Below are 22,207 nucleotides of genomic sequence, written 5' to 3'. Positions count from 1 at the left end.
TGGTTGTTTACAGTGGACCATGGCCACATGACAGACAAAGAAGCCAGAGGCAAATTCCAGCAGCTAGCAGCCACTGTGCAGTAGGGCATAATCCACAGGGTCCTGAAGCAGAGAACCTGCTTTGTGACACTTGACTGAAAGTAAAAACTGCAGACTTTGGCCTCAGCAATGAGTTCACCACTGGCCATAAGCAGAAAACCTGTTCTAAGAGCCTCCCTTATACTACCCCAGAACCCTTCCTGTGCCAAAAGTACAATGATCCAAAGTCACCCTCTGCCCCACACCCCCCCCCCTCATCCACTCTGGTGAATGTGTGAAACACGCTAATTATTCTGTCACCATGGTCACTGGTGTCCCTGCCTTTTGTGGGAGAGGACTTATGAAAGCTATGAAAGCAGATCCTGAAGGGGCAATACCACATTCTGATAACCTTACCTCTTGAATGTGAAAACCTCAAGAAAACTATGACCCTCAACCCCAGCAATAGAGGAACGTTAGAAAATACTATGAGGGATCCATGGATAAATACGGCCAGAAGGAGAAACTCAGATCTTACATAAAGTGCCTCATGACAACAAGGACCCCTGGGGTGACCAAGGTCATGATGAACATGGGCTATGGGTGGGATCCAGGACTCATGAACAGCACTGGAAGTACCAGTACCAGTACTGGAAGTACCAGAGTATGATGGCCACCTCAGCGACACCAAGAAACCCAAGGTGGAGGGCCACCCCCATGATAGGAAGTCCCTCCTCCCCTTCTGCTGACCCTAATAACTGCATTCTTCCCCCAACCTGGCAGGTTCAGCAGGTGTCTGACAATGCAGTAAACAACACGTGCGGCAAGCCTGCTATTCCCATCTGGCTCTGCAAGGCAGAAAATCAGCGGTGTAGGAGTACCAGAGCTCAGAGCAGAAGACCATGGTGCCTGCCAGTCCCGCACCTAGGCTGGAGTCAAGGACCATCCTACCAGTGGCCATTGGACCTCCTCCACCTCCAGCAGCAGGAGCACAGCACCAGAGGGAACCAACTGTCCTCAATGTGTGTCCGTAAGAAGAAATCCTTTGCAAACCAGGCAGCCTGATGGCAAGACCCAAACCTCTCCCTCTTGTCACAGCCAGGGCCAATGGAGACGGCTGACAGGCTCCTCTTTATTCTAAGACACTTCTGTTTTAGGCTGTCCAGCAAGAATCAGAAAAGCAAACAAAATACAGTGAAGACAACTGAATCTCTCATGGTGGATGGCCAAGGCAGAAATCAAATCAAAGACCATGGGGAGGTTGACTTCACTCCCTGAATTTTAGATGAAAAGAAAGAAGATGCTGAGCTCCAGCGAGCCTGACAATACAGTACAGATCAGCCAGAGACTAGGCTCCAAACAGCTGCAGACGGGAGCAATGTAAGAAGTACAGGCTGTATGTGCGAGATACTTGGGGAAGAGGAGTTGGTTATTACTGATAAGGAAAGATTTACTTTTGCCACTTACCATTTGTTTTCTGTATGTCTATTTTCCCATTGTTCAATTCTTCATTTACTGAAATTTTTTGTATTTAGTTGAATTTTTAATGTAATTTTTTCCAGGGGCTCTGCATCATTCCTTCTTCAACTGACGGAGCAGCCGCGATATGGACTGTTGCTGCGTGTCTCGGCAAAGTGAAAACTACTGGGGGGTCTTGCTCCTGCAGTTAAATGTTCCAGCCCAGGATGACTTGTCACTGGCTAGAATGAGTCACACCATACAAGAAACTAAGGAGTGTGATTCTTTTGTGGACCTGGAAAGCACACAGTTAGAAATACTTGGGAACTAGAATGAGTTTTACAGTGGCTTGCTATAGTAATAATAAATGTAATTTTTAAGATATTATTTATTTGAGAGAGAGAGAGATCGTGCGTGCACTCAAGTGGGTAGAGGGATACAGGAAGAGGGAAAAGCAGACTCCCTGATGAGCAGGGAGCCCAACACAGGTCTCGATCCCAGGACCCCAGGATCATGACCTGAACTGAAGGCAGGCACTACATGACTGAGCCACCCAGGTGTCCCTGGCATCCATGATTTCTGATGAGCAATCAAGTGTGAAAATCTTTAGAATTCCTTATATATGACAAGTTGATTCTCTTGCTTTCAAGTTCTTGTTGCTTTGCAAATTCAAGTTACAACTTGACTGTAATGTGTCTTGGCGTAGATTTCTTGGGTTTATCCTCCTCGGAATTCATTAAGCTTCTTAGATGTGTAAATTCATTAAATTCTGGAAGTTTTGGGCCATTTGATTTTCACAAATGTTTTGTTCCTCTCTAAATATTCTACCTCTGGAGCACCCATGAAGTGTATTTGGCATGGATGATGATGTCCTGCAGATCTCTCAGGCTGTGTTCATCTTTCATAATTCTTCTTTCTTTCTGTTCCTCAGGCTGAATAATTTTGATGGTCTTCAGCTTGCTCATCTTTTCTTCTGTCTACTTGCATCTGCTGCCAAACCCTTCTAATAAATTTCATTTTGGGGCGCTTGGGTGGCTCAGCTGGCTGAGTGTCTGACTCTTGGTTTGGGCTCAGGTCATGATCTCAGGTTTGTAAGATTGAGCCCTGCACTGGGCTCCCTGCCCAGCAGGGAGTCTGCCTGAGATTCTCTCTCCCTGTCTAAAATAAATGAATAAATCTTTAAAAAAATTTTCATTTCAGTTACTGTACTTTTTTTTCTACTCCAGAATTTGTTCCTTTTTTATTTTTTAATTTTTTTTTAAAGATTTTATTTATTTATCTGACAGACAGAGGTCACAAGTAGGCAGAGAGGCAGGCAGAGAGAGAGAGGAGGAAGCAGGCTCCCTGAGGAGCGGAACCCGATGTGGGACTCCATCCCAGGACCCCGGGATCATGACCGAAGGCAGAGGCTTAACCCACTGAGCCACCCAGGCGCCCCTGTTCCCTTTTTATAATTTCTTTCTTGATGGTCTCATTTTGTGCAGACATTGTATATTCTCAATTGCCTTTAGTTCTTTGTCGCTGATTTCCTCTGGCCAAGTAATTTAACACAGTGGATTTAAAGTCTTTTTTTTTTTTTTAAAACAAGAGTTATTTACTTATTTATTTTAGAGAGACAAGAGAGCGCGCACAAGGTCAAGCAGAGGAGGGGGAGAGGGAGAGACACAGACTCCTTGCTGAGAATGGAGCCCAAAATGGGGCTCAATCCCACGACCCCAGGATAATGACCTGAGCCAAAATCAAGAGTTGGGACGGTCAGCTACGCAGGTACCCCAATTTAATCCTTTAATTTTTAATTCCAATGTCTAAGCTTCCTCTGAGATGGTTTCTGTCCAGTTCCTTTTTTTCCTATGAATGGGTAACATTTTCCTGTTTCTTCATATGCTTCACTTTTTTTTCTTGTTGAGAAATGAACATTCTGAGTATTATAATGTGGTATCCCAGAAATCTCACTCCCCTGTTCCTCAGGGATTGCTGATTGTTGTTTGCCAAGAGCTGGAATTGTCCATTTGTTAGCACAGAGCCACTTAGGAAAGATCAGCAGTCTATCCCTTCATGAAGCACATCTCCATCCAATCAGGTTCCACAGTTCCAAGATAGATGATTCCAAAATACTCTTTCCAGGTCAATAGCTGACTTTGTACAGGGACTGACCTCTAAAGCTTCCCACTCAGTCATCTTGTGTGACATCACTGTAGTCTATAGTCTTTTAATTTAAGTATCAGTGAACTGGTCCAATTTTCACACCCTGACCAAACTTATTCAAGCCTCTGAATTACTGCTAATCCTCTCAGCAGAAAATGCATGCATATTTTTTGGACATAAGTATATTTGTTTTCTAGTTTTAGTAAAGGATCAGGATGAGTCTTTCTTTCCTTAAATGTTACCATCTTTCTTGAGGTGCCTGGGTGGCTCAGTCGGTTAGGCATCTGCCTTAGGCTCAGGTCGTGGTCCCAGGGTCCTGGGATCATTGGGTTCCCTGCTCACTGGGGAGCCTGCTTTCCCTCTGCCTGCCGCTTCCCCTGCTTGTGCTCTCTGACATATAAATAAATGAAATCTTTTTTTAAAAAATGTACCATCTTTCTTAAATCTCTTGCAACCACAGAAGACCATCACAGGAAAGGAAATGATATGCGGCAGAAGACAAAGATCATCTAATAGCACAGAGTGAAAATACCAAACTGGTGGCTCCTGGGTTTAAGTACTGTTCAAAATACTAAAAGTGGTATGTAGTATTAAGAGAGAGGTGGTTGACTGGGAGCATGGCATAGAATTTACTTTAGGAGTCTTTTTATTCTGGGTACAACCGTCCAGTGCTCTGAAGGTAGAGCTGGAGTTAATACTTCTAACTCTGTGCTCAGAACACATTAGGGACTTGAATATTTGCTAAAATATTTAGCTTCCTTTGTCTTAATAGAGGCATCTTTCTGGAAGCATACATAAGAAAGGATACAAAGAATGCTCCATACAGGTACTTAGTTCTCACTCCAGAAACCTTCTCTCTCTAAGACATGGCTTTTTGGGGGGCACCTGGGTAGCTCAATCAGTTGTGTGTGTGTTTTTTTTTTAAAGATTTATTTATTTATTTACTTGACTGAGAGACGGAAAGAAGAAGCAGGCCCCCCACTCATCAGGGAGCCCAATGCGGGGCTCAATCCCAAGACCCTACAATCATGACCGGAACTGAAAGCAGACCCTTAACAAAATGAGCCACCCAGGCGCCCCGGGCATCTGACTCTTGATTTCCGCTCAGGTCATGATCTTGGGCCATGTGTGGGGCTCCACACTCACCACAGAGTCTGTTTGTCTCTCTCCCGCTGCTTCTCTCCCTGCCCTCTCTCTCTCTCAAATAAAATCTTTAAAACAAGCCTTTTTTGAAGCAATAAATTTGTATCAGCAGGATATGCTGGGAGTTACAATGTTTGGGAAATTAAGGTTCTAACGGTCAGCAATTTCCCCCAAACACAGTCTTCCTCCAAAAACAGCCAAAATACCTCAACAATTAATCTGTCAATGGCTGTGAATATGAACGAGTTTTCACTATGACATTATCATTGGTTAGGAGCAACAAGGGAAGTTTGGAACTTCAGTTCAGTTATCACCAGAAATGGATACAAATCAGGGTACCACACCATGCCAGCACTGCCCATGCATCTTTGGTTAGCAAGCAATCTTATTTTTTTTGGAGCAGTTAGCTCTGTTTCCTCTTTCACCGTTGCTGCTGCGCTTGCAAGCACAACATGCCTGCCTCCATCTGCACAAAACCTGTCAAATAGATGTCCCTGCTTTTAGAGCCACGGTCACCATCTTAGACGAGGCTTGCATATATCCTACCAATGCTATTTTAGTTGTAAATCCTTTGAACTAGAATAATGTCCCTCATATTTTGTTATTTCCTTTCAAATATGTAAATATGGGGGCGCCTGGGTGGCTCAGTGGGTTAAAGCCTCTGCCTTCAGCTCAGGTCATGTTCCCAGGGTCCTGGGATTGAGCCCTGCATTGGGCTCTCTGCTCAGCGGGGGGCCTGCTTCCCTTCCTTTTCTCTGCCTGCCTCTCTGCCTACTTGTGATCTCTATCAAATAAAAAAAAAATCATAAAAAAACCCCACAAATATGTAAATATGGACAGATTATCACGATGAAATATGGTTAATATGAAAATGAGAGTGCCACAAATCTGTCTGCCTTTGTTCACATCATAGTACTTCCTACCTCGTCTTTTGAATAGTAACATACCCAAAAAAACAAAGCCTGCCACACCGAGTAGCAGTGTATACCATGCCAGCTTTCTTACTGTATTCAGCCCCAATCTTTCCTCCTCCTTTTTGAGGCCTACCATCCTCTCAAATCTATCACCTCCAATCAATCACTGCCAAGAATCTAGACGCCCTACTTCCGGGTTCTGCCAAATTAACATACTGGAAAGGTCATGGGCCCACTTCTCTCCTTTCCTTGATGTATCTCTCTCAGCCAAGAAAACCCAAGTGGTGAAAGAACTCTGCCCCTACTTCACAATACATATTCAAAACATAAACACACAGAGGCAGACTTACATGTATGATGAGAGAATATTCTAAAATGTAGCTAGATTTTTTTTAAAGTAGGGTAAAGAACAAGATATGCTCCCATTTGTGTTTATTAGGTTGAATCCTATGAAAATGTCATTTTTGTAGGTCAAAACCAAGCAACTTTATAGGGTTCAATGTCTCTACGGTAGGAGGGATTAAGGCAGGAAAATATTTGTTTTCAATGTCTCATTCTGTACAACTGGATGTATGAAGTTTATCATTACCTCTTCACATCCAAAAACTGAACACCTGTCCTGAAGCCTGCTATCACATCTTTTTCACACTACATCATCCCCTTTTGTGGGTGGCTCCTCATGTGTCACACAGTCAAAAAGAAAAATTCCTTCAGCACAGGAACTATCTTACTCCTCTGGCATTTCCCTAGCACAGCACCTGCTACAAAGCATCCTTTGGATGCTTGCACGTCTGAATGTCTACATTTCCACCTCCCTTGTCACTGGGGTAGAACCAGTTCTCTACCACAGCAGCGGGAAGCAGAAAGAACAACTCACTTCTCAGATTCTGACATGCACGGTTTGATTTTCGCCTGTGAACAACCACAAATAAAGTTATTCATTAACTGTATATACCATTTGTCTAGGGTGAGTGTACATTACGAGGCTGACCAACATGAGCTCCTCACTCCCCTCCCACATCCACTTCCCAAACTCACAAGGGAAATCTTGCTATTGCCGCACTTCTCCAGTGGGCTAACAGAAGTCTGGCCACAAGTCTTCACAGAAACAGCATGCCTTTCCCTCCCCCAAGTATATCATGGATGCTCTGTACCTCCAGATGACTTTATGGGCACACAGAACTGCAAGCCACAGAAGACAGCCACTTGGCAGGGGCAGGTGTCCAGTCACATGCAGACAGGATTTCATGTTGTTGTCATACAGAAATGATTAGCTACAACTTTAGAAGATAAAAAGCAAGGGAAAAAAGGGAAGAACTGGCTGACCAAGTGCGCTTTTTTCCTATCTGAAACAATCGTTTCTCCCAATTCAAACTGCTGACATTTTTTCAACATCAACAGCCCTGAAAATAAAGACTGGCCCAATGGTCTACTTTTTATCTGTAAAAACATTAACTCCCTTCTTTTATTTTTTAAAAAATATTTTATTTATTTATTTGACAGAGAGAAATCACAAGTTGACAGAGAGAAATCACAAGTAGGCAGAGAGGCAGGCAGAGGGAGAGGGGGAAGCAGGCTCCCTGCTGAGCAGAGAGCCTGATACAGGGCTCGATCCCAGGACCCTGAGACCATGACCTGAGCCGAAGGCAGAGGCTTTGACCCACTGAGCCACCCAGGCGCCCAATTAACTCTCTTCTTATTTGTTATAATTAATTAATAAAAAGAAAAACTTTTTAAAAAACTCACGCCAAGTCTGGGACACTGGTATGGAATCTGCTATTAAAACCCTCCACCAGAAGTGACAAAGAAATCTAATATGTCAAAGTTAAACAAGAAAAGTTGGTTAAAATAACCATCCAGAGTGCAGATTATGAATTGTGTATGTTCAGATACTGCAAGAAATGACCAGAGATAGCAAAACATGAAATGCATAAAAACTTCATGAACATAAAACCTAATACTTGGTTTCCAAAGTCTTTTTTCAATCTATCACCTAAGGCAACCAGTTGGGTTACAAGGACTGAAAGATATGTACCACTGCCCCACCAAACCCAAGGCTCCTTAGGGGTCAGAAACCAGGTTTTCTACTATTTGTAGAGCTACCACCTTGCCCAAGGCTTGGGATATGGTGGTGCTCAAGAAAACCGACTGGATGAACAATTATACGTTATTTGTCCCAGACACAAAGGGGAGAGAACTGAGCTGCCTCCCTCTGCCAGAGCACCTTAGAAAAAGTTTCTTCTAAATTTCTTGATGGAAGAAGCTGCCAGACAAACTGATTAAGGGCCCAGGACAAGGGGTAGAAAGAAAACCAATTTAATGAGAAGTAAACATATTCTGAGCCTAATGCTGACAGAGTTTTATGACAGATGGAAAACCGCTGAGCTTGTCAAAATGTATTATGAAGCAGAAGCAAGTAAGACAGTGGTACTACTGTCCCAGAGACAAAGAGTGGATCAGAAGAGTTAAAAAAAGGTAATCAAGTGTGTGATACAAAGATTTTAGTCAGTGAGAAAAGGATGACATTGTAACGAAATACTGCCACATACCTGGAAAGATTCTGATGTCATATTGCATCATACATAAGAATTCCAATGTGCTAAGTACTCAGGGGAAAAACACCATTTTTATTGTCCTTAGGAAAGGGAAGGCCTAGTACAGTAACATGAAACCCCCAAATCAAAACAAATCAACCACGCTGACTACAGGAAAGTTTCTTTACTACAAAACACACCATTAACCAAACCAAGCCATGAGAAACAAGCCTGGAATGTTTACAACATGAAAAAGGGTCAATATGCTTGCTATATACAAAGTTTAGGTTAAAACAAAAACCTGCCACACTTAGGCTTTAGAGAAAACAGTCAATTCACAGAAGAAAAAAAATGGCTAATATTTTTTCAAAAGCTTAATCTATTCATCAATAAAATGGAAATGAGGTATCATTTAAATTTTTCCCACTAGTTAAACTGGCAGCTATTAAGAAAATTGACAATTGGGGGAGAACCTGGGTGGCTCAGTGGGTTGAGCCTCTGCCTTCAGCTTGGGTCATGATCTCAGGGTCCTGGGATCGAGCCCCGTGTTGGGGGTCTCTGCTTGGTGGGGAGCCTGCTCCCCACCCCCTGCCTGCCTGTCTGCCTACTTGTGATCTCTGTCAAATAAATAAATAGATAAAATCTTTAAAAAAAAAAAAAAAGAAAGAAAATTGACAGTTGGCAACTACATAAATTGAATTCTCAAGCTACAAATGTTAAGTAGACAACCTTCTTGGAGGCAGTATGGTAATGAATGCCAAATTTTAAGTATGAATAACAACTACAAGGAAATGATCAAACAAGTGGATGAAGATAAATATTAACTAACTGTCATCTTTTTTTTTTTTTTAAGATTTTATTTATTTGTTTGACAGATTACAAGTAGGCAAGAGAGGCAGGCAGGGAGAGAGAGGAGGAAGCAGGCTCTCCACGGAGCAGGGAGCCCAATGTGGGGCTCAATCCCAGGACGCTGGGATCATGACCTGAGCCGAAGGCAGAGGCTTTAACCCACTGAGCCACCCAGGCGCCTCTAACTAACTGTCTTCTTAAAAAAATTTATTTTTAAGGAATCTCTAGACACAATGTGGGGCTCTAACTCACAACCCTGAGATCAAGAGTCACAAGCTCCACTGACTGAGCCAGCCAGGAACACCTTATCTAAAACAGGAAAGTTGAAAAGTAACTGAAACATTCATTTAGAAGATGGTTAAACTCGGTAAATGCGATATTACACAGCCATTAAAAAGAGTATGTACAGGGGTTGCCTGGGTGGTGCCGCTGGTTAAGCATCTGACTCCTGGGTTTGGCTCAGGTCGTGATCTTAGGGTCATTTACATTGAGCCCTGTGTGGGCTGTTCTCAGTGCAAAGTCTGCTTGAGATTCTCTCTCCTCCTTCCTCTGCCCACCTCCCCACACACCTGTGCGCACGCGCACATACACACACGTACTCCAATAAATAAATCTTAAAAAAACAACAACAACAACAGTATGTACTGACAAAGAAAAGTGTGCAGTACATACAGAAAAGTTTTTAAAAAGCAAGTTACAGAAGAGTGTGTACTGTGTCATCCCATTTAAGTATGAACATATAAGTCTGGAAGTACAGCCACCAAATTATCCAGAAGGGTGATAGAGAACTATTCACTTGCTTCTGTAATCTAGAAACAAGTTCATTTTAGGAAAAATCTAACCACCTAGGGATTTCTGGGTGGCTCAGTCAGTTAAGCATCTGCCTTCAGCTCAGGTCATGATCCCAGGGTCCTGGGATTGAGCCCCACATCGGGTTTCCCACCTGTCACTCCCCCTGCTTGTGCCTGTGCTCACAGTCTCTCTCTCTCTCTCTCTCTCTGACAAATACATTTTTAAAATATATAAAAGAAAAATCTAACCACCTACAGTGAGGTTACTTTTGCCCCTCATGAAAAAAGTGAATGAGCAGGGTTCCATGTGGGTGATAGTTTTTGAAATGGCTTAAAGGGTCCTCAAAGTTTGGTGTCATCTTGCCAGCTGGGATATTGCAGCTGAGAGCCAAAGAAAGCCAAAATATGAAAGGATCTTGAGGATAGCCAATGCACTACTCTCATCTTTCAGAAGTGCAAATGGAAGCTTAGTAACTTACCTAAAGAGCCATACTGTGGCCCTGCTTAAGGAAGTCCCCAAAATCCTACAGCTTCTGGCCTACTGATTTCAAACAAATAATGTGAAGAATTTACAGGTATTTCTTTTTTTCAGCCAGAGAACACAACAGATGCGTGCGCGCACACACACACACACACACACACCCCAAAAGCCACTTGGAGAATATATTTTCATTCTTTCAAACGATTAAGGAAAACAGATAAATTAGTTTAGTATCGACCCTGAAGCCCCTCTCCTAGGGTAGGGAAGACAACATATGTAAAATGTATATAGGACACATATATGAAATCCAAGTCACAGGCATTCAGTGAAAGCTGAGGAAAGTATGGGCTGAAGTGGCCAACAAAAAGCTTTAAAAATGGAGCTGGCGGTACCTGAGCCATGCAGGATGCCAAAAGACAACACAGAAATGAAGGGAAATGGCAGGAACCAAGCTGAAGGAAATGGGGGAACAAAGTGTGGTATGGAACAGGTAAGTAAAACAATACAGGGTGTGCGTCAGAGAAAGGACAAAACCAGGAAGACACGCCAGAGGCGGAATGTGGAGGGACATAACCAAGGGCAATGGAAAACCAAGGGTTCTGCAAGCAGGGAAGGTAAAGGACCTAAGGAGTATTTTAAGACTGTCTGATAGCACCTTACAAGGAGGACTGCAGGGGTGGGGGTTGGAGTGGGTGTTGGGATGAGAAATCAGTAAATCTATAGGTTTGTAGGTTTCCAACACTGAAAATGGGGAAGGCAAAGGACCTCTCAGACTCAATTGTTTCTTTCACACCTACTTCTACAAAGGGTATTTTGGAGGCACTTAAACTGAGGTTATCACACATCATTTAAAAGAAACATGTCCTAGGATGGAAAGGTGATCTGTGAGTAAGGCAACTTTTGTATCCTTTTCTGCATTTAAACTGCCAGCTAATGGGAACGACAATCTGCAAATGAGCCACTCGGTTCTCCAAGAGCTATTACTACAGCAAGTCACTGTAAAACTCATCCTAGTTCCCAAATATTTCCAACTGTGTGCTTTCCAGGTCCACAACAGAATCACACTCCTTAGTTTCTTGTATGGTGTGACTCATTCTAGCCAGTGAGCTGTAAGCCGACGTGACGAGTCATCCTGGGCTGGAACATTTAACTGCAGGAGCAAGACCCCCCAGTAGTTTTCACTTCGCCGAGACACCCAGCAATAGTCCATATTGTGGCTGCTCCTTCAGCTGAAGAAGGAATGATGCAGAGCCCCTGGAACACTCACGCTGCACACACTGGGTGTGTGCAGAAAATAAAGCTATGCTGCTTTCAACCATTCTGAGGTTATTTGCTGCTGCAGAGTAACCTTGCCTATTCAGTCTCATACTGCTGGAAAACTGCCTGAAAACTTGTATTTCAAAGAAACAGAATAATCAAAGCACCTTTCTTTTATTTTTAAAAAGATTTTATTTGAGAGAGAGATAGCAAGAGAGAGTACAAGCAAGGGGCGGGGCTAAGAGAGGGAAGCAGGCTCCCCACTGAGCAGGGAGCCCACTGTGGGGCTTGATCCCAAGACACCTGAGGTGAAGGCAGACGCTTAACCAACTGAGCCACCCAGGCGCCCCAAACCATCCTTGTTCCAGAAAACAACAACAACAACAAACTCTTAAATAAAACTGAACAATAAAATTTACATAGGCTGATCTTCCAGATGTGATGTTACTTTTCTCACCACTTTTAGGGTTAAAGAAACATCTGACAACTTGGAATATGGAGCACCAGTTCCAATCCCACTACTGGCCTCCACGATACTGAGCACTTTCTTTTGGGTCATTTCCTCATCTGGAAAGAGAGAGTTACAACTCATATGCTGCTTCGATTGAACTCTGAAGTGAAGCTTAAACAAGGTAATAGCTGATCTCCCTAAGAGACTGATTATATATAGGCTCTGTTCCATGTATCAGTCATGTGGGGTGGAAGGGAAAAAACAAACAAACAAAAAAAACTAAGGCAACTTTTACAAAGAAGCAAGTTCCTGGGAAAGCAATTCCTGTTGAGAACTTTGTAGTCCAGCCCAATAGATGCATGACTGTGACGTGCCCCAATGCTCTCAAGCTTTCTAAAGGCAGGTACCAAAGCAAGAGCGGAGTCTTTAGCCAGGGACCTGGATGATGGTTTGTTTCATTCTTTCTTTCTTTCTTTTTGGTAAAACAGACTGCAAAGCAGATAGCTATTATAACAGTTACACAGAACTATTCTCAACAGCTCAAAGTTTGTTTCTTTTTTTAAAGATTTATTTATTTGACAGACAGAAATCACAAGCAGGCAGAGAGGCAGGCAGGGGTGGGGAGGAAGCAGGCTCCCCGCTGAGCAGAGAACCCGATGCAGGGCTGGATCCCAGGACCCTGGGATCATGACCCGAGCTGAAGGCGGAGGCTTTAACCCACTGAGCCACCCAGGGGCCCCATCAACAGCTCAAAGTTTTTGCTAGCAACCCTAACTTATCTCCAGGATTTACCTAGTAATATAAATTGTCCATAAAGTAAGAGGAACCCACAATGGGTTGGCTGGCTCAAGAGGAAAACCAAACTGTTCTTTCTCCATCCCATCCCTCCCAAGCCAACTATTAATTTGTGTTAAAGACACTTCTGAGGAAGCACCTCTTTGAAGGCTTAAACACATTTGTATTTGAGTCCTACCTAGCCCCACTAATCTCTGAAAATGTATTTCTCTAGATAAATTATAACATCAAAGTCATTCCTTATTCTTTTTTTTTTTTTTTAAGATTTTACTTATTTATTTGACAGAGAGAGATCACAAGTAGGCAGAGAGGCAAGCAGAGAGAGAGAGAGGAGAAGGAAGCAGGCTCCCTGCCAAGCAGAGAGCCCGATGTGGGACTCAATCCCAGGACCCTGAGATCATGACCTGAGCCGAAGGCAGAGGCTTAACCCACTGAGCCACCCAGCTGCCCCCATTCCTTATTCTTAACTGGGATACCACCTGCCTTACTCAATAGGGGTCATGAGGTTCAAGTGAAAGGATAATGTCCTATCCTAGCATTATGGGGTGAAGGATCACGTCGTTAAACATAAACTCTTCAAGAAGGCACTGGAGTGCCCCCCCCAATTCCATCTGGCCCCCACACATATAGTCATTCCCAATTTGGAGATACTGCAGCTTCCCCATCTGCCTTAGCATTTCCCTACCTCCATTCATTTGCTTATGCGATTCCCTCCAACTATAATGGGTTTCCCAAGTCTCCTCTCCATACCAAAACTCCACTCCCAACTGGCCTAACCCCAGCCCTTTGAACACCTCTAGCATTTTCTTTAAGCTATTTTTACAGCTCTCATTCGCCTTGTTTTTACAATTATTCCTAAACCTCCAGTGATCTTTATTTTATGCTCCCCACAGCTGCCAGCAGTGTTTTCTTATACTAGACAATAAAAATCTGTCAAATGAATACAGAACACAGTTTAGCATTCAGGAAAGCTCTACATATTAATCACTGGCCCAGCAGCATAACTTACATGCTACAAATAGTAACTTACTGTGCAAAGTTAGAACTGGTGGGAAAAAAATTAAGTTTACTGAGTAATATTTCAAGATCCATCTTAGAATGATTCATCCCTGCCCCCCCAGAAGTTTAGAGAGGGGGAAGGGTAAAATCATGTAATATTATTCTCACCAAACACAGGTCTATAGCATATATATAAAAAAGCTCAAGATCCCTCAGCCAGAAAGCTGTTGGTCAAACACCAATATCTAAATGGACAGTCAGAACATGCAAACAGGTCTATTTCTAACATGTGTATGAAGGAATCCAGTATTTTAAGAACTCAAGTGTCAGATCAAAGAAGAGTCTGAATGAAGGTAACGTTTATTATGGCTAGATTTATATCCCACAAATGATACTTTTGGGCCAATTCCACCACCAGGAATGGATCCAGATTATAAATGCAAAAACTAATCCACAAGGGCAACTATGGAGGACTAACTACTCACTGGACTGAAACCATTCTGCTTTTCTAACCCTGTGGGGTTTATAAGACATTTACAAGAGGCTGTCTCAAACTGTAACATACTCGCTGTAGAAACAACTTCTCCACTCCCTCAAGGACTGCCTACATTGGTAACTGAATGGGGCCATTAAAAAAAAATGGGTTCCTTACCAGAGGGGCAAAAAAATGAAAAAGAGGACAAGTGTTAGCAAAGACGTGGAGTATGTGGAACTCTCAAATGCTGCTAGTGGGAGCGTAAGCGGCTGCAACAACAGCATAACCAACAGTATCTTCCAGGGTGTAACAGACACCGGGATGGGATGAAGTGAATCCCTACCAAACTCGTACACTTAAGTCTAAGCCCCATCACTTCAACATGTGACCACCTTTGGAGACAGGGCCTTGAAAGACGGGACTGAGGTTAAATGGGGTCATGAAGGTGAGCCCTAATCAGTATGACTGATGTCCTTCTAAGAAGAGACTAGGACACAGACGGATACAGAGGAAAGGAGGACATAAAAAGACACCCATCTACAAGCTAAGAAAAGAAGTCTCAAAACAAATCAACCTGACCAACACTGAACTTGAGCTTCCAGCTTCCAGAAATATGGGAAAATAAATTTATTTTGATTAAGCCACTCAGTCTGTGGTATTTGTTACAGCAGCCCCAGCAAAAGAATACAGATACAAACCCTAAAACTCAGCCTTTCCACTCCTCAGGATTCACATAATAGAAATGTGTACATGTATCAGTCAGACAAACACAAGAACATTCATACAGCATAATTTTAACAGCCACAAATTACAAGCTACCCACATAAGCATCAATAAGTTAATAAATACACTATGGTATACCACCTAATGGAATCCTTCTGGGCAATGAAAATGGAGTTTACAACTGCACTCAATACAAAATCTCACAAACAAAAACAGATCAAAGAAACCAGACACAGAAGGGTACACAGTGTGTAATGCCACTTACACGAAGTCCAAATCCAGCAAATCACACTACAGTGTTAAAAAAAAATCAGACTCATTACCCTGGGAGGAGGGGAGGATAACAACTTGAAGGAGGCACAAGGAGGCTTCTAAGTTTATAAAAATTCTCCAAGTTCACTTATTTGTGTGCTTTTCTTAAGCATGTTCTACTTCAAATTCAAAGTTTACTCAAATACAGAAATGAAAAATTACTTAAAAATAAGGGCACCACTATACTTATCTAGTGTAACCATGCCAAACAATTTTTTTTCTTTTTTTTCTATTTGACAGAGATCACAAGTAGGCAGAGAGGCAGGCTCCCTCAGGGAGCCTGATGCTGGGCTCCATCCCAGGACCCTGAGATCATGACCTGAGATGAAGGCAGAGGCTTAACCCACTGAGACACGCAGGCACCCCAAGTAACTTTATTCTTGAACTGAATGCACCACGTTCTTTACCTGTTGTCATTAAACATCTGAAAAAAACACAACTAGTCTCATGATCCCCAGCTTCCTATCCCTTTAGGAGAGATCCCACAGGTCAAAGACACAAGACTGTTCAGCTTCCCCCACCACCCTTAAATTCCCACACCATATTTTACTCAACTTCACAAAACAAAGATATTAAAGTATACATTCACAGGAAGAAAACAATCAGTTAACACAGTGTCTCCTGTGGATAGTGAATCAATTTTTTTTTCTTTTTACTTCTGTGTTTCCTTAGTGTTTAAAAAAAAAAAACAACAACAAACGGACTTGTTAAAAAAAAAAAAGACTTGTTTAATCATCAGCAAAAGAGAAAAGTCATTTTATTTTATTATTTATTTTATTAAAGATTTATTTATTTGAGAGACGGGGAGCGAGCACGTGCATGTGGGCCCAAGCAGGAGGAAGGGAGAGGGAGAAAATCCTAGAACAGACTCCCTGCTAAGCGCAGAGCCTGACACAGGGCTCTATCCCAGAACCCCAAAATCATGACCTGAGCCAGAAATCAAGCTGGCTGCTTAACCTACTGAGCAATCCAGGCACCCGAGAAATGTGAAATAAAAGGTAGTAGGCAGTGTCTGGCTGGCTCAGTTGGAAGAGCATGAGACTCTTTTGATCTTGGGGTTGTGAGTCTGAGCCCCACGGTCAGTACAGAGATAACAAAAACATAAAACTTTAAAACAAATAAATAAATGGCAGTGGAAGAGGGACGCCTGGGTGACTCAGTGGGTTAATAAGTCTCTGCCTTCAGCTTAGGTCCTGATCTCAGGGTCCTGGGATCGAAAGCCCCGCATCGGGCTCTCTGCTCAGCAGGGAGCCTGCTTCCCTCCTCTCTCTCTCCCTACCTTTCTGCCTACTTGTGATCTCTGTCAAATAAATAAATAAAATCTTAAAAAAAAAAAAAGGGCAGTGGAAGAAAAATACATTTTTTTACAAGGAGTCAAATGCTGAGATCTTTAAAGGCATCATGTATAATCAAAAAGGCAGAATGGTGCATCAGAAATAGCTATGTGCTGGGGAGCCTGGGTGGCTCAGTGGGTTAAGCCTCTGCCTTCAGCCTGGGTCATGGTCTCAGGGTCCTGGGATTGAGACCCATGTCAGGCTCTCTGCTCAGTGGAGAGCCTGCTTCCCTCTCTCTCTGCCTGCTGCTCTGCCTACTTGTCATCTCTCTGTGTCAAATAAATAAATAAAATCTTAAAAAAAAAAAAAAAGAAATAGCTATGTGTTTCAGCAGACATAGATTAACGTTCTAGCAGCTGGACCACCTGAGGACCCAGAACTATCTCATACAGAAAAACAGAAAAGGCTACCCTCTCAGCATACAGAGATGCCGTGTGGACCAAATGAAATCCTATGTGAATGGTAAGCACTACACAAACACTAAAAAGCATTTAAAGACAAATATCATGTAAGAAGGTTTTCTACAAAATGTTAATAGTCTTTAATAACCGTCAACTGAATGGCAGAGGTCACAGGATTTGAGAGTGGCTATGAACTTGTGGGCTGTCCAGATGACCCAGAGTTATTTCAGATCTGCAAGTACACAGAGCACTGTTGGTAGACTGACTAAATACCATAAGTTAGAGGCACTACTTTATAAAAAGTCTGTGCAATTACAACTGGGTTTTAATTTTTTTTATCTTTTAAGATTTTATTTACTTGACAAAGAGACACAACAAGAGAAAGAAGACAAGCAATGAGAGTGGGAGAGGGAAAAGCAGGCTTCCAGCCAAGCAGTGAGCCTAATGTGGGGCTCGTGGGGCTTGATCCCAGAACCCTGGCATCATGACCTGAGCCGAAGGCAGATGCTTAATGACTAAGCCACCCAGGTGCCCCTACAACTGAGTTTTTAAAAACTTAATTCGTACTGGCTTTATCATACATTCTCGAATTACTCCAATTAAAAGCTCACCAAATGGAAATAAACTTTAGATCAAAACTGCATACAAAAATTAGAAACCAACGATAACTATTTAGCTCACAATGTAATTTTTGAAGGATTACTGAACTGAGCTGGGTAACTCCAAGAAAGAGAGCAGCAAGCACAAACCATCTTTACTTGCACGGTCAGGGAGAACAGAGACGCTCCTTCACCATGTCTGGCAGCAGTCACACAAGCAAGTTCATTTTGAGAGCCAAGTGAGGTTACAGAATTCCTAACACTGCCCAGGTCCCCAGGCTTCCCTTAATATGCTTCTTTGGATTTGCTCTGCCCTGACAGCAAGCAGTCCAAGTCAACCAGGAAATGGACAACAAAATCAGTCAGACTGATCTCCACAGTAGTGATGACATCACCAAAACAGCCCAGGAGAGGCTTGAGGTCCCCTGCATTAAGTACTGCATCCTCAGGCAAATGAGCAAGGCCAACACGGTATGTCACCACTGGAACCAACTCCCAAGCTTTCTTCCTCCCCCACAGAGACATTTTGCAAGTAGCTATTCTTAAATTTGTTTTTGAAATCACAGCCTGAGTACTAAAATTGAAACTAGTCAGAGGCACTGCTGAAAAGCCTGTTCTGATTTCACCCACCACACATCATTTTTACCTTTGATTCACAAATCACACTGACCACAATCACCATTAAGAAGTTTTAAAACATTAATGCAAACTATTTCTCTGTGTTTTTTTTTTTTAGGAAAAGGCAGAAAACAGAAAGAAGATGTGAGAACAAATAACTGAAGGGATCAACACGTTGCAAAATGTGTCTGCAGCAAACTGCAGACACAGAAGCACAGAGATCTACTAGATGGCACTAACGGATCGATGTTTGGTAACCCAGGAATGGATGGCTGAGAATACAATGGCAACCTTACATGGGAGGTAAGAGTCAGCAAGAAAGCCAGCAGCCGCAAGGCGGTGTGTGTGTGGGGTGCTCATTTCTAGAGCTTCAGTCTCCTTCAGAGGATGACATCAGTACCAAGGGGAACCACCGGTTAGCCTTACTCAGGAGGATTCCTCCTCCTTACTTCCCCAGAAAACCCTGCCTATAATTCTTAGTCCAGTATCTAGTCAAATACCCAGCATTATTTGTTGAACTGAACAGATGCACAGTCACACAATTTGACCACAAGAGTAACAACAGCAAACACGTCAAATTTCAGAAAGGAACAATGCATAAGAAGACTATCATAAGATTGTGGTCTCGGTTTGCTACCCCTTTGCACAGGAAAACTAATACCAAATATAAGGGCAGAAATGATGTTAGTACAATTCTCTTTGGAGATTTATTAGAAGCTAATCAAATAACCAAAACCTTCTGCTTCACTTGGTGGTGGGGTCTGGAATCAGATTCAAAGCCATACTTTACTATAAAGCAATGTTCTTTGATTATGGGATTTGGGGGCTTAGGCCTGGTTGGCATAAATAAAACATAAAAAACAAGCAAATGCCCAACTGATTGTTAACAATTACCTGGAGAGATAGACTACAAAACTATTTTTAGAGTGCTTTCTCCTACATTCCACCCTTCCATTTGTTTACTCGTGCACTTCTACCACGAACATGAAACTCATCTCCTTTTAAAGGGGAGCCAGGGCAGTTGCATGAGTTGCTGTGGCACAGGGCTTTATTTAGTAAAATACTGGCATTACAGCTGGTGGGCACTACATTAAACTTTCTTCATCAGCTGAAGGAAAAAAAAAAATCCAGCATGCCAAATGTGCCTTTGCTCAAACAACACCCCAAAAGCAGCAAACATTTGCATTGTCAAATGGCAATGACATGAATTCCCTCAAGTGAACAACAAAATGCCACTACAGCGAAAGGGAAAACTAGTGTGGAAGGTTTCTCTTCCAAAGACAGGAACAATTTGAAACTGTAACATTATCTTCCATACTCTCAAGAGCAAACCATACAAATGCTGTTACAGTTAACAAAGCCTTCAAGTTGGCTTCAAGAGTCTGGTGTTCTACCAGACTGTCTACTATGGATTCACTTGCTGAGATGAGAAACAACTCCTCTTTCCAAAAGCCTCAGGTTCTACCACCAAGCCATTCCACAACAGAATTCCTGGCTGTGATCACACACCATTTTTAAATTCCTTTAGGACAATAACCACACCTATGTCCCTGACTCAATAAGTGGTAATGCCTAAGAAATGGTAGATGCTCAAAACATCTCAATGAATGAAAAGGTACTCATCATTACTCTCCTCTCTAAATTCAAACATCATTTAAGACTACCATACTACTTACTCACTTAAATGTATCAGTTTAGGTATAACAGTTAAAAAAAAAAAAGAAATTAGAATACAACAGGGTTGGGAGGACTAAGCTCAAGCTTGGATAGTATCTTCGAAGTACTCACAACTCACCTTCCAGTTCTTAGACTCAAATCTGAGCAAACTCTCCCAAGTCTGAAGAGAAACACACTAATAGGAGACTCTATTAATCCACAGATGAGAAGTCATGCGGCTAATCAGCTGCTTAAGTCACAAGGAAGAGACAAGAGCCTGTTCTTTTGGAATCCAAAAGAAGACAGAGTATTTTCAACAGGAAAGAACTAACTGGCCAGATACTCATGTAGTAAGGTTTTAAGAAAGGTTCACATGGCACGATTGCCAGGCTTAATTCGTTTGACAAAACATTTACGTAACAACATTTTTCAGACCTCATTCAGACTTCGCTAAACTGTAGAGCATCTAATATTAGCACTACACTACAAAAAAACCTGTGTTAAAAGTCACAACCGCAAATGGAATACCTCATGATTTTAAGATAGAACTAAGGTGTCTGTAAGGTAAAAGCAGAGCATTTCAAATGGGATCACTAGAAACAAAGGAGGCACAGAGAGGAAGACACCGGGTGGCAAAAGATAGCTCACAAACTTCAGGAGCATCGGAAAGCAATACAACCCAGAGACTAGTCGAGTACAGTACTTCGGAATCTAACTGCCTCAGCTTGAACCTTCACTCCTTATTTATCTGTGTGACCTTGGCCAAACAACTTAATCTCTCCGTTCTTTGACAATAATAGTACTTCGAAGGGCTGTTCTGAGCCTTAAACGTAAAAATCCTTGCAAGGGTCTTGCCACGCTGCCGAGACCACAACCAGCGCTCAAATGTTTGCTATTATTATTCTCAATTTTCCACTTTAACGAAAGAAACACTTGGCATCAAGCTTTGATTTAAGGCAGTAAGAGGTCCCTCAACGCGGTGGAGACCAAACACCATCTTTCCCCCAGTAAGTTTGAAAACTTCCTTCGGGATCTACCACAACACACACACGACAAAAAGCTCCCTGTCTCCCGGAGCCAGAGGCTCGGGGCGAGCCCAATACACGTGACCTGACTCACTGCCTTGACTCAGTTGCCTTCAGAGAACCTCTCTCACTAACAGAGTCAGGCTGTTCACTGAAGATACAGATAGGAACGTGGCTCAGCCCTGGGCGCCTGTTAGCAAGGCCCGCGCGATCCGGGGCGCCCGGGCTAGCGTCCCCAGGCAAGGCAGCGGGCGGGGTCGACTCCGACAAACTCCGGCTCGCTGCTCCAAGTGACCCAGCTCAATAGCGCGTCCCGCAGCGGCGCAGGCCCCCAGTGTCCAGAGGCCACCCAAATCAGAAGACCCTCGGGCTTGGTTCTTGACGCTACCAGCAAACGAGGCGTCCGGGACCGCCAGCCTGCTGTCGGCAACCCGGCCAGAGGTCACACCCGACGACCTCTGACCTCCCCCACGGCCGGGTGCGGTCCGGGCCTGCTCTTGGGCCTTGAGCGACGCAGGGTTTCCCCGCGAGGCCTCGCTGGGCCCAGAAACTGCCCAAGATAGGGACGACGCGAGGCCCGGGCGACCGAGAAGCTGAGGAGGGGGATGGGGCCAGGCCACCGGCCAGGCTGGGCCCGCTGCTTACCGCGGCCGCTCCGCTTGGGGCTCCGGGCCGGGCGCGTCGCTAGGGCTCCCGCCGAGGAGGAAGTACAACAGAGGACAGGGGCTGAAGAGAAGTCCAAGTTCCGGTTCCAGCGGACTCCTCAGCACTCCCCAAGCCTTCAACGCCGCCGCTGCCGCCGCCTTGGGCTTTATGGCCAAGACTCCGGCTCCGCTCCCACTTCCGCCACCGCCGCCGCCCCGAGCGGAAGTACTTGTCACGAGACTCTCGACGCCAAGAGTGCGGGGGAGGAGCCCCGCCTCAATCTTGCGTCACGTTCCGGCCGCTTCTGGGCTGAGCCTGGATCACGTGGCACAAACATGTCTGCCCCCAATTGGTTGTTGCCATCTTTGAGGCTCGTACAATGAGAAGAACGGCGCCATGTTGAATCCGCACAGGGCTGTCTCAGCCGTCTCAGCTGTCTCCTCTTTCCCTCCCACTCCTGCGTTCCCCCAGAATAATGAGCGCCAGGGAAGAGAGGACGAGAGCAAACTGGCTCTTACAGTACTGTCCCTCTGCAGAAGGCACCGATCAGTCAACTAAGTAGTCCTACTGTGTGCCTTGAGCTC

General features: G+C 43.7%; 1 protein-coding gene across 4 annotated transcripts in view; it reads right to left on the bottom strand.

Annotated features, from left to right (window-relative positions):
- RAB7A (RAB7A, member RAS oncogene family) overlaps nucleotides 1–21,852 on the bottom strand; it is a 72,503-nt gene extending 50,651 nt beyond the window's left edge. Inside the window, exon 1 of one of the 4 annotated variants that reach the window (XM_080811438.1) lies at nucleotides 21,624–21,852. The gene's annotated coding sequence lies outside the window, so the exon portion shown is untranslated. The remainder of the gene's footprint in view (nucleotides 1–21,623) is intronic. The other 3 variants (XM_080811439.1, XM_080811441.1, XM_080811440.1) reach the window with 3 other exon arrangements.
- Nucleotides 21,853–22,207: the final 355 nt, after the last annotated feature.

Source organism: Martes martes, assembly GCF_963455335.1.
Source record: "Martes martes genome assembly, chromosome: 1".
Taxonomy (NCBI): domain Eukaryota; kingdom Metazoa; phylum Chordata; class Mammalia; order Carnivora; family Mustelidae; genus Martes; species Martes martes.
The sequence above is the reverse complement of the archived record's forward strand: the minus strand, read 5'-3'. Positions and strand labels throughout refer to the sequence as shown.